A 12865-nucleotide genomic window follows, 5' to 3' on the forward strand; every position below is an offset into this window, starting at 1 on the left:
ATGTCGCACAGGCGCAGAAGGGACCTCCAATATGGCTCTCCTCTCACTCAGACCCCCATTTCCCGCGGTACATGAAAAGTAAGCGAAAACAAATTAATACATAATAATGTCATTATGAAAACACATCACAGGGTTTGTACTTTTAACTCATCATCAAGAAATAAACTTATTGCATCTAAATGTTAGCTACATTGATACAGGCACGAGAGCAGTGGCACGAGCAGTACCACATGATAAGCACAGCTATGAATTACGCATGCGCATAACTTTCCCTCCACTTCTGCAGACGCGTCAGGACACGTGAGTGTGGCTGACGCATGCGCAGTAACTAAAATACAAGCGGCGGCCATTTTTAGAGGACACGGATTAAATTCATTAGAAATACACATAGGCAAGCTTCGAGAACTTTGTCTAAACAGAATAAATGTTAGTAAAACATACATTTTTGTTACCTTATTACACATAAACGAGGTTCTTGATTTCGGCAAGCCGCAAAATATGCGAAGCTTTGCTTCATCAGTACCGTACAGGTCATTAAGAACAGTGATTGGATTCTCATCTGAGGCTGCCCTAGATGCTCTTTCTGCTTTCTGTTGATTCCCGCTATCAAACAATCTCTCCATTTGCCATTGTGCAGTGCATAAAAGGGCCCACTCATTCTTCAGTACTGTATTATTATTTCTATTTATTCCAGAATCCAACACTCAGTAACAGCCATGCTCCTGTGCCATCCTAAAATTAATAGAGAACAAATATACAGGTAGATCCTTCTCCTTTCTAGCTGCACGAGACTGGAAATGTCTCACTGGGGAAAAACTTAAAACTGGCCTTTCCATGCATTAGTATAGCCTGTACCTCTTCCTTCAAAATCCCTTAGCGCCAGCATTCCCTCTTGGTGAGGTGTTTTCATTCATCTCTTTCAATGGAACAATAACTAAAGACATTTGCATTCGCTGCACAATTTGGTGTAATTTAACATAACACCCCGAGGAAAGGGAAAGGTGAAGAAGCTCAAACATCTTGTAACAGTAGTTTGAAGGCCTATTAGGTATCTGCTCCAATGTGTTTTAAAGTTCATCATTTGTCACTAACTGTCCAAGAAACTAGAGCCTTGCATGCTACACGCTAGTTATCATGTCCAAAAGAGTATTAAAATACATGTAGCAGGCTGCTGCACAGGGTCTGTCTGGTCATGCTCCCAAAGACAACCTGATCACTGTCAAGTGCAGAATGACAATGGGGAGGTCTGGGCAGCACAAGATGATGTGCGCCTCTTCCCACTATAAATTACCCCAAAACACAAATAGCAACAGTGAGGCCTGAGGAAATTGCTGCTTTTCAGCAGTACAGTTTGAATTAGCCTTGCTTTAGAGATGAGAAGAAGGGGCAGCATACAGGAAAAGGGGTCTGCAGAGGGGAGCTGACAGAGGAGTGAGTGCTTCATTCTATAGAGTACATCATCACACATGTGGTGATTAGCCAGTCACTGAGCTTAGGTAAGTTGGTGGCCAGTAGTTTTAGGAAGGCAAATCGTTTATTGGTGATTGGAAGGACCAAAAGAGTATGATTAGGAAGCTACTCAGAACAAATATTCTCTACCATAACACTTAATATGCGCTATACATCGCTAATATGTAAACACCCAGGGAGCTGGCCAGAAAGACAGAGGCATGTCACAACGCACAGATTAGAAACATATCAAAAGTGTATTATAATTTGTTAGTATCTTATTTGTAAAATGACCGTATATAACATCCCACGCCACACTCACTCACACATTCATACCAACAGATTCATACTCTCACGTACCATAACACCCTGAAAAATCAGAAATCCAATCATACTCATGCCAACAATACAAGAGATAAGAATAAATGGACCAATTTTAATAGATAAACATAACAAAGATTGTGAGCTGAGAACAGATGAATGTTCCAATATTCAGGTAGCGCCACACATATCCAGGGTCTTCAAAATACATTGGCATAAGGATAAAAATCAAGAACATGGATCATCAGTTTAGACGTGGTCCATAAAGTAGAAACAACACCAACGCGCGTTTCGGTAATCGACCCGGTGTGGGTCTCACCTTCCTCAGGGAAGAAAAATCCAATGGCGTGGCTGTGGGACAAGCCTGTAATAGATACACGCCATCAAACATACGATGTTCAAATAATGTTTTCAAAAGCAATACGATGAATACATATGATAATGCGAAAATAAGGAATTAAAAAAAAGAATAGACGTATCCAGTCAGCATATGGACAAAAATTAAACAATGTAAGCGTCTAAAGAACACGCAGGTCTTACCGTAAACGGTGCTACAGGAATTTAGACAAAAAAGAGGGTAGAATTCCATTCCGGCTAAGTTCAAAGTGCATAGAGGAAGGGACAGATATATCCTCCGCATATATAAAAAGACGCCAGGTTCCATCTAGATAAGGAAAAAGAAACAAAAAGACAGAATACTAACCCGTCGTATAAGGGAACACCAGCATCTTCTTAATAGAACGACAATAGTCACTAAAGAAAGGAACTAACGATAAACATGGGCCTCAGACAAGGGAGCAGAATAAGGCTCTAATGTGCGTACCAAGTATAAAAATAAGCAAACAAAAGAATATTATCAAATAATGCAGGGGATCCTCTAGTAATGACAGAGCCTGGAGGTCGAGCACAAGAAAGAAGCAAGAAGAAGGGGATCTAAGAATCCTCTCTCAGGCCAAACACTTGCTCAATCGGTTAGAGAAAGGGATTGCAAGGCAAAGAATATATAAAAAAGGAAGAAGAAAAACTGGGCAAATAACCAACCTCAAAAGGAGGAAAGTTGATTCAAAGAAAAAAGAGTAAACGGAAGAGCATAATAGATGGATTTCAAACTAAATCAAAAGCAATGCAGGCGGTAGAAGCCCCAAACAGCAATTACGTTCAGGCTCTGATAATGGCAGTCTCCTGACTCTCATTGAGTCCTTTGTCTATTGTGTTGAGGGTATATATCCACAAGACCTCTCGATGATGATTAGGAAGCCTGGGATATGACTGGAGAAATTTATGGATGATGGACATGATCATTCAAGGGTCTTGCATTCAATTATCTCTTTAACCATGATCCAGTGGATTTACCTGAGAGTAGGTACAATTTGTTTCTTACTTCTTAGGCTAAATCTGAGTCAAGTGAGGAGTCTGGACCCATCGCAATTTGGCAAGTGTCTCTCAGTTATTAACGACATGTGACTTAAAATCTTTAAAACTGCAAATCTCAGGGATTATGGGAGATTTATTTTGAAAGTCAAACACCACCTCCCCAACCTATTCAACATTGCTAGATTTAATTTCCATGTAAGAGAAAACCACCCTGAGACTGCTATAATAAATCCCTCTGATTTTGTTGCTTTAATTTACTACTTGTCTGTTTAGTGACTGGCTCCCATTGTAGCTTTTGGCAGTTTTTTCCCCTTGGAATACATTCTTGTCTCTATTTAGATATCTCATCTTTATATCTTTGAGTTAGTTTAGCTCTTTTCATCTCAGAATAATGAAGTTTGAGCATAGTTAGTGGGTTTTAAGCATTCAGTTTGTGGGAATGGTCTAGCTTTTGTTGCTCCTGCCACCCAACCTGTGAATGTTATCTGTGCCATCTCATCCTCTTATTTTCTTTAATCAGTGCTTTCTATTGTTTACTGGAGCATTTGCAAGCCACTCTCCTGAACCAGCATGGATCCCTTAGTGTTGATGCCCATGCCTACTAAAAGGAAATGCTACCATATTGGGGTGGGGGGTTCCGGGGCTCTGCCCTGTGGTCCTGGCTTTACAGCACGAGAATTCCGCCACAGGTACACTCGATGACAGCTATCCCCACTGAGTGCTGGCTCAGCCAGGGGATGTTTGTATGCTTTGGCGAAAAGCTCTCTTTCCAACAACTGACCTATAATTGGATTAGTCTGAGGTGTGAGGGAATCAGTGAGTGCTTGGTTTATAATTTTGGCATCTACCCAGTCGTCCTCATCTAGTTCGCCTATCTTGACGGCCCAAGTGCCCCTCAGGTGCGTCATGGTGTTGGGTGTGTTGATTACAAGGGTCCTATATAGTTCTGATATATCTTTGCCTCCAATTTTCCCCATCATAAGTTTGGGTTCCAAAGGATTGTACCCGGGGAGTGGATTGGAATTGTTCCCTATTGTTCTAGTGTGTCTGTTGAAAGAACTGGTTTTGGTGTAAGCTGTCTAAGGCCAGTTGTTGTCAAGAGAGCACACACACCAATGCGGGAATTATTTCCTATTGTTCTAGTGGGTGTCTCTATTGAAAGAGCTGTGATCATTGTAAGTCATCTAAGGTCAGTTGTTGTCAAGAGAGCACACACACCAATGCGGGAACTGTTCCCTATTGTTCTAGTGCGTGTCTCTGTGGAAAGAGCTGTGATCATTGTAAGTCATCTAAGGTCAGTTGTTGTCAAGAGAGCATGCACCAGTGCTGGGAATGTTGCCTATTATTCAGTTGCATGTCTCACTTGCAAGAACTGTGATCGGTGTAAGTCGTCTAAGGTCAGTTGTTGGAAAGAGAGCACGCGCCAGTGCGGGGATTGTCCCCTATTGTCTAAGTGCGTGACTGTGTTGTAAGAACTGGGATCGGTGTAAGCCATATACTGAGGTCAGTTGTTGGAAAGAGAGCTTTCGCCAAAGCATACAAACATCCCCTGGCTGAGCCAGCACTCAGTGGGGATAGCTGTCATCGAGTGTACCTGTGGCGGAATTCTCGTGCTGTAAAGCCAGGACCACAGGGCAGAGCGCCGGAACCCCCCACCCCAATGTGGTAGCAGGGTCTTCCCTGTCACCAAATATCCAGTCATTTATTGGAACCATTTGAGCTGTCCAGTAGTACAGTTGTATATCCACTGCCCCCAGGCCCTCATATGTTGGCGACTGAATACCCTTGGCATGTGCTACCCTTGCAGCTGAATCCCTGCACACATAGCCATTGATCTCAGATTCTATTTCGCCAATGCCCTCGGCGGTATCTTTGTCAGAAGTTTGGGAAGGTAAAGAGCCTTTGGGAAAATGGAATCCTTAAATAACACAGTCAGTCCCAGAAGATTGAGGGGAGAGCACTCCAGCCTGACGTGGTTACTAATCTTGCATTCATGGCACTCTATGTTTAACCCCAGCAGATCTTGGGATTGTTAGTTATCTGTATCCCCAAGTATGAGAACGGGCCCTGCTTCTGTCAAATGTGGAGGTGTTTGAATGATTCTCTGGTGGGAGCGGTGGCCTGTTGTCCCAGCCCCTCCCCCGGCTCCACGCCGCCTGTTGTCCCAGCCCCTCCCCCGGCTCCATGCCGCCTGTTGTCCCAGCCCCTCCCCCGGCTCCACGCCGCCTGTTGTCCCGCCCCCTCCCCCGGCTCCACGCCGCCTGTTGTCCCAGCCCCTCCCCCGGCTCCACGCCGCCTGTTGTCCCGCCCCCTCCCCCGGCTCCACGCCGCCTGTTGTCCCGCCCCCTCCCCCGGCTCCTCGCTGCCTGTTGTCCCAGCCCCTCCCCTGGCTCCACGCCGCCTGTTGTCCCAGCCCCTCCCCCGGCTCCACGCCGCCTGTTGTCCCGCCCCCTCCCACAGCCTTCGAGGCATCTGGCTATATCCGCCTGGCACAAAACTGGTCATTCCTCGTCCACTCCCATATCCTCATCTCTATATATTTCTGTTCCTGGATGGCCCACTCCCCCCAACCCGGTCCCTCCCGTCTTTACCCAGCAATCAGAGCCGATGATGCCTCACTGGCGCTTTTTTTTTTTTCTATCTTTACCGCGCATCCCATACCCACTCAGCAGTATTAACCGAGCAAGTTACCTACCTTTATCCCTCGACATTATAAATTAAGCCTGAAGCAAATTACCAAAACCCAGCGCCGTGTCTTCTCTATCAGGAATCCCTGCACCTTCGCCTATCTTAACGGCACTTAATCAGTCATAATAGTTAAGAGGTGAAATCACCCTCTTCCTCGAATGACGTTACCAACCCGTATAACAGAGACCAATCCCAATGGTATGCCTGCTGCTCCCGTATATCTATCCCGATCCCTTTAAAGAGCAATGTAGAGCACTGTAGAGCACTGTTCGTCTAGAAGTGAACCCCCACGCCACCGTGACTTTCTTCCACCGCTACGTGCTCCCACCCCCCCCCGACATATCCTTGACCCCCGCAGTCCGGGGCGCACCCATCCACACTCCTCCTGCAATCCTCTCTCCGTGTCCAGCATGCCCAGCCTGAACTGTAAACTTACATCCTTCTGGCCAGCATCACCCTCCACCGCTGCCGCCCAGATGGGTGCCCGCCTGATCCTGTCACACTTTTGAGACCTTTGACACACTCAACAGCGAGCTCCTCCCCCCTCTCCCGCATCCGGGCGAAGCCAGCTGTGGAACACAATTGCCACCCACTTTGTGCCTTATACTACAGCTATGCACCATACGGGTGTACCCAAAAGGCAATCCTTAGGGCAACTGGTCTGCGACCCTCGCCCGCATTCCGCGACCCTCGCCCGCATTCCACGACCCTTGCCTGCATTACGCGAGCCTTGCCCACATTCCGCGACCCTTGCCCGCATTCCACAGCCCTTGCCCGCATTCCACGACCCTTGCACCCATTCCGCGACCCTTGCACGCATTCTGCGACCCTTGCCCGCATTCCCCGCCCTGGGGAACCCAAATGCTTTCACCAGCAGACCAATAAGTGGCCACATAAACAACACCTGTACGCAACCCACCACCCCGGCAGCCTCCCACAGCCCCCCGGGTCTCCTTGCCATGCCTGCCACCCCGAGCATTGACGCGTCCCCGTCCACCTCTAAGCTCGCAGCTGTCTCCGCCACCCCCAGGTGCCCCCAATGCCCGCGCCTCGAGGGCCCTCCGCATATCACTCTGAATCGGCGAGGCACTCTGGGGCCCGGGCACAGGGTGCACTCACTGCCCCCACCGAGCCTGAGTCCAGCCTTCCCTACGGCTGACAGCCCCAGAGCTGGTAGCGGGCCGTGCAGGCCGCGCCATGAACCTCCGGCTGAGAAACCCCCCCCTTCCTTTGCAATTAGACTCCCTGCGGCCTTTTCTTTGGGCCCCTTGACCTCGTACCCATGACCTGACTCCGGCATTGATGCTCTTTACGGGGGCACCCATAGCGCACGCCAGGACCAGACCCTTTTTCTGGTACTTTGATGACATTTATAAATCTGCCCAGGATCACAAGATGTGGATCAGGCTAACCCCCCCCCCCCCCCCCCCCCAAGTATGTAATTAGACTCCTTCCTTCTTATCCCAAGTATGCACAAGTGCCACCATGGCCTAGTAATGTTTGTTCTTGTGCTTGAGGGCCCTCCTTATATTGCAGTATTATACCTCTGCGTCTATTTTGTACGTCTTTTTAACCTGCTCACGTCCCTTTTTCCTCCTGTAATGCACCGTTTGCTTCCTCTTATATTTTGTTGGCTCACGATTGTCACTTTTCCGTCATGTAATGTAACGTTTGCTTTTGTACTTTGTTCACTTGTAATGTTCTCCTCATGTTTCAGTTCTGTTCCTATTGTGAAGCGCTGACACCCTCGGGTAAAGTCCGCGCTATAGAAAAACACATAAAATAAAATAAATAAAATAAATCCCTTGGGCTCCCGACTCCTCAGCTATTGCTGCACTTTCCCTTCACACGTGCCCGCCCCTCCGTCCACCCCTCCGTGCCTCCTCCGCCCCCCAACTGTCGGCCAGCCAAGCCCCCTGCGCTGCTGCGCGGCCCCGCTCCCTTCCCTCGGGCAGAGCTGCCACCGAGAGACTCTCGCGGACGGGCTCCCGCCCGGTGCGACCCCCGCACCAGGCCCGGCCCCAGCGCCGTCCTCTCCCGCAAACCGCTGCCCTGCTCCCTCACACACCATCCACCCTAGGGGCCGAGGGCGTGGAGACTGGGCGTAGAACGGCGCCCCAGGGGCACCAGCCGTCCGCCGCACCCTCTCCCTGCGCGGGCTCGAGCCGCGGACTCGCTCTGAGGGAATGAAGAGCGGGCCTCGCGGCGCCGCCCCAGGGGCACCGGCGCCTCCGTCCTCCCGCGCGAGCACCCGTCACTTCAAGAGCCGAGGGCTGACGGTCTCCCACTCGCCCCACCGGCCTGCCCCATCGTGTACCCGCGCCGCTGCCCCCTCCCTGCAGCCCTCAATACCCCCCGGTCCGTCAGCCCGCTCTGTCGGCCGCCCGAGCATCTCTACTCTCCTCTCCTCACTCCCTTCTTAATGGCGCCTCCGCCCGCCCGCCCCTCCCCCCCGGATATTCACAGTTCCAACCAATCACGGAGCTTCTTGTGGAGAAACCCTACAAAAATTACAACAACTTCCGCTTCTCACGGCCACACGGGGTGCGCGTGACCCGCGGACAATTGGAAAATCACCTTTAGATAGAACATTTCACCGTCCGCCAATGACAAAAAGAAGATAACTTACTACTATTAGAGTGACTTTACACCAGTGACGTGCCAGTCACTTTCATGAATTCTTGAGAGTGCACAGCTACAGGAGCTCCTTCTCCAATTACACAAACGCCTGTGTCGCCTGTAGTGATGAATCGGGTGTTTGCCGCAGGGGCTTCTGGGTATGCAAATGTCTCTGGCTGGCCACGCCCCCTCCAGTGACAGCAAGGCTTGAGCAGCAGCCCCATGGGGGCTTGTGCTCTGGATCCAGGGAGTGAAGAGTCTCAAAATCCAGTAATAATCACACAGCCAACATTTCAGGACAGGGAGGGGGAGATTTAAAATAGAAAATCATTAGAATGAAAAACCCCCTTGACTTCTTTTGTAAGCTGCCAAGGTTTAAGACTGCGATGTGTGACATTTTCATAATTTCAATGAAATTATGAGTGACATTTCAATGAATACCAATGACACTTTCTTAGTTGCAAAATCAAGCAACGAAATCAAGCAATGAAAATCAACTCTTTAATGTTGCTGGAGAGTCTATTGATTAGTATTTACATTTAAGTAACAAGGCTTGCAGGCATAAGTTTATCTATGTATCTTGGATAGGGAATACATAAAAGTACACAGCAGGATTATAACTCGCCCATTAAATTTCGATCCCCCTTCAAACACCTGTTTGCCCAGAGACCGAGATTGTAAGTGTTTGATGCCTATCACACTCGGTAATTACCCTTTTTGTTCAATTTCAGCAAAGCAACCCTGCGGGAATTTAGCCAGAGGAAAAGGCATGGTATGTATAGGACAGGCACATTTTGATGCATTAAGGAATACAATTACCATGCTATTGACCCACAAAATCAGAATTGCCAACAAATATCAAGTAGATAAATAACTGAAATAAAGACTCAGCCAGCCTTTTTTTTATCGATCCGGTGTGCAGTCATAGCGATTTCATAGGCCTTAAACCATTGCTGGATGTCGTCCTCTCGGAAGTATTCTCGAACGACATCCTTGGGGATGTGTACCTTCTTCTCTGTTGCCCCTGGAGTGTGGGGTTGCTCGGGCACCCCTGTTTCTTTATTCTGTTTGCGTAGGTCGATTTCAGCTAATTTCCGCTCATGTTCATATGCCAGTTTCTTTTCCTCGAGCTCCCTTTGTCTCTGTTTCTCCTCTCTTTCTTCTCGGAGACGCAGGTGCTCTAAGTTGATTTTCTGTTCGGCCAACTTTAGTTCAACGTCCATTTTGAGCCGGGCCATTTCCAGCTCGTGTAGTCGGGTTCTTTCTCGTTCCTGGATCTCGTCTGGCGAGAGACCCGTTCTTCGTTCTTCAGGGGCCATGGGGGTTTGTGCTGCGATGTCTTGATCGGGGGTTCCGGCAGCCCCGGTTTCTGCCCAAGATTCTAGGGCCTGCTTAAAGTCATCTTTGGTATTTAGTCCGGTGGTAGCGATACCTAATTCGATACAGAACTGTTTAAGTTCACGATGGCTGTATTCGTCCAATTTCTCCATCTGGAATTTCTCCGTTGATCCGCTGTCTTTAGTTGACATCGTGATTCGCCGTGGGGTGAGCTACTCTCTGTACGGTTTATGCGGTGATTCGGATCCCGTCGCTGGCCACCAATGTTAGACGGACCGGGAGGGTCGGCCGAGGACAAGGGGAGAGGTCTCCGGGGAGAGCCGTCTCCAGCGAAGCGTACAGACGAGTAACTTCCCCCCCACAGACGGACACCACACAATGATAAAGTTCAACGATACTTTATAGGCAATTCTTTAAGTACGGTAGAATGGTACAAGGAGGTCTGGACTCAGGGGTCCCCTCTATTCTGGTCTCTGTTTGGGAGAAGGGTAGCGGGACAGTCTTGTTACCAAAAAGATGGAAATAGCTCTCAATCCTCGAGCTTGGTGGTGTAGATGAACGGGCCGCGGCGGAGCCAGCGGGTCCCGAGATGGATGAAGGAAGACGACGGTCCGCGGCAGAGCCAGCAGGTCCCGATGAAGGTGGTGGTTACAAACGGTCCGCGGCCACGCCAGCAGGTCCCGACGACGATGAAGGATAGGGTGGTTCCCAAAGCCGCGGCAGCGCCAGCAGGCAGGACGAGGGTGCACAAGACAGAGCTACGGCAGCGCCAGTAGTCCGTCAAGGATGAGTTCTTCTTTGCGTCTCTCGACTCCAAGATACAACTCCCGTCCTGCTCTGGAGCTGCCCCAGTTATAGGGCTGGTGTGCTTTGATGTCCGGACCCTCGCACTTGGAGGTCGGGAGGTCCGGGATGAGGGGGTTCAGACACCCAGCAGGGGGGTGGAGCCAGCGCCCGGGGAGGCGATGGGCGAGCGGCACTTGGCGGGGGAGAGCCATCGACACCTCTTGCCCCCATTGACTGACCAAGTAGCCCGCTCACCTCCTGGGTGGATGTTGGTGCCGGAATGTCTGAGGCCTGGCCAGGCCCAGGGTTGAGGTCGATCGGGGGCCAGGCGGCCTCGTGGTGGAGTGTCCAAGATGGCGCCCAGGATGGGCGCGCAGGCCGGTAGTGGGTCGGCCTACGCGGTCAACAGGTTCGAGTGTAGGGGTCCCTGCGGGGACGGTGGACGTGCAATGGTGGTGTGTGGTACTTGCGTGGCTGGTTCGGGCCTGGTTGGGCCGGGGGAGAGCGGCCCTTCATGTGGCCTGTCCAACACTTAGTGTAGGTAGGTGCATCACTTACACCACACTAGAGTCATGTCTGGCACAGGTGAAGCTTCAGGCTCTCTGTCTGTGACAGTTGACCTTACCCAGGCAACTTCCAGTTATGACAAACTAACTGTAGGAAGGTGGCTACCTGACTATGGTTACCCCAGATTTTTTGCCTGTGTTTAGCTGGTTTTTTGACTTAGTTGACCTGGTTCCCTGCTAATCAGGGCCCCAGGCCATCTGCTCTCTCTGTAAAATGGATTCCATGTACCCTAGGTACATACCACAATTGGAAATGGACTCCTTGTCAGCCCCTGTATAATGCACTATAGGTGCCCAGGGCATAGGAGCCACCAAGGCCTACCAGGGGCTGCAGCATATCTTTTGCCACCCCTGGCTGGTTCTTAAATTGACACAACTGGCTGATCACTCAGCTGGGGTAAGGTGGTGTAATCACCCCTTGCTTAGATATAGTATACCTATATCTAAACCTATATCTGGACACATGTAAACCTGTGAGCCACTCCTATGGAAGGCCTCATCAATCCTGGAGGCTGAGTGCGTGGTTTTATGTGAGATGGAGCTCTAGCATGAGCTGAGCCTGTCTGCAGCTGTCGGGAACAACTCCCTAAGCTGTTTCAGGATAATGCCATACCATATACTCTTAAGTGCCTTATAATCCTCGCTGTTATATAGCAACTTTGGTTTGGCTTTATCAAAACATGTTGTGTAAAGTGTCATACGATTTGGAATACTATCCCCTCACCAGTTCTGGCGACGGGGATAGCATTCCACCCCTCTAGAGGGAGAAGACATGTTACTTTACTGAAATGCGGTTAATTTTAAAAGAGCCTCAGATCCACAAAATGGATGCTTCTGCCACAGACACAGGTCTGACCCCCTGCAGCTGACCGAAACTCAGCCAAGGGGGCCTGGACAAAGGGTTTCCTGTCGCAGGGAGGTGTTACACCTCCCCAGACAGGAGATAGTGGATTGTAGCAGGGAGGTTTGAAAGAAACCAGACAGTGCTGGGGGCGCACAAGGCTGCCCCTTGCATAATCCGGTCAAACCGGTTCTGGGGCACTCCAGCCCTCGTGCCAGCGCGGCCTGGATCAAAGGAAGGGGGTGTATCCACCCACCTCCTGGGTCCCACCCATAGGAGGGGACCTAGCAGGTAATCCAGCCCCCTAGATTGGTATAAGAATGGGAGCAGTGCCAATGCACTTCAGATTATCCTGATGAAACATAAGAAACGAAACTCTGGACCCTTTGACATCCTACTCGACGTAGAAGACTGAAGAATCTCCCTTGTGGTCAAGGAGTGACCACCCTGTGCAAACAGGCACCATCCAGCCATCGACGTCTGCTTTGTTGCAGTTCCCGCCGGAACTTGAGCAACAGAGATCGACGAGATCAAGCTTGCCTGCCTTCTAACAGCCCGATCCACAGTCCCTGCAGAGCTGAGACCCGTGGAGGCGACCCGGAAGCGTGGGGCACGCCATCTTGAAAAGAACACGAGACGCTGACCGTGCAGCCCACGAGTGACCCTCGAAGCTGTACACCGGGGTTTGAGAAGCCCCAACCCTGAGCCACTCTTGCACCGAAGTCCAGCCCTCCACACTCGACGAGTGCTGCGTGGGGCCCTTCTGCTTCTTTTGGCTCTACGCGTTGGCCTGGTCACTTGCCAGCCGGCTTGTGGGCCCTGTGCCGACGAAACTTGAAATACGACTTGCGATTCTGGTTGCTCCAGATCTGCACCAGCTTCC

The 12865-nt window shown here is 50.2% G+C and overlaps 1 long non-coding RNA gene across 1 annotated transcript; it reads right to left on the reverse strand.

Annotated features, from left to right (window-relative positions):
• Window positions 1-1887: 1887 nt before the first annotated feature.
• LOC144805967 (uncharacterized) lies at window positions 1888-8575 on the reverse strand. Its single transcript, XR_013605643.1, has 3 exons — window positions 8462-8575; window positions 2311-2434; window positions 1888-2134 (listed from the first exon to the last, which is right to left on the reverse strand). It is a non-coding gene; the product is annotated as an uncharacterized LOC144805967 (long non-coding RNA).
• Between the last annotated feature and the right edge of the window lie 4290 nt (window positions 8576-12865).

This window comes from Lissotriton helveticus (genome assembly GCF_964261635.1).
Source record: "Lissotriton helveticus chromosome 1_1 unlocalized genomic scaffold, aLisHel1.1 SUPER_1_unloc_36, whole genome shotgun sequence".
NCBI classification, from domain to species: domain Eukaryota; kingdom Metazoa; phylum Chordata; class Amphibia; order Caudata; family Salamandridae; genus Lissotriton; species Lissotriton helveticus.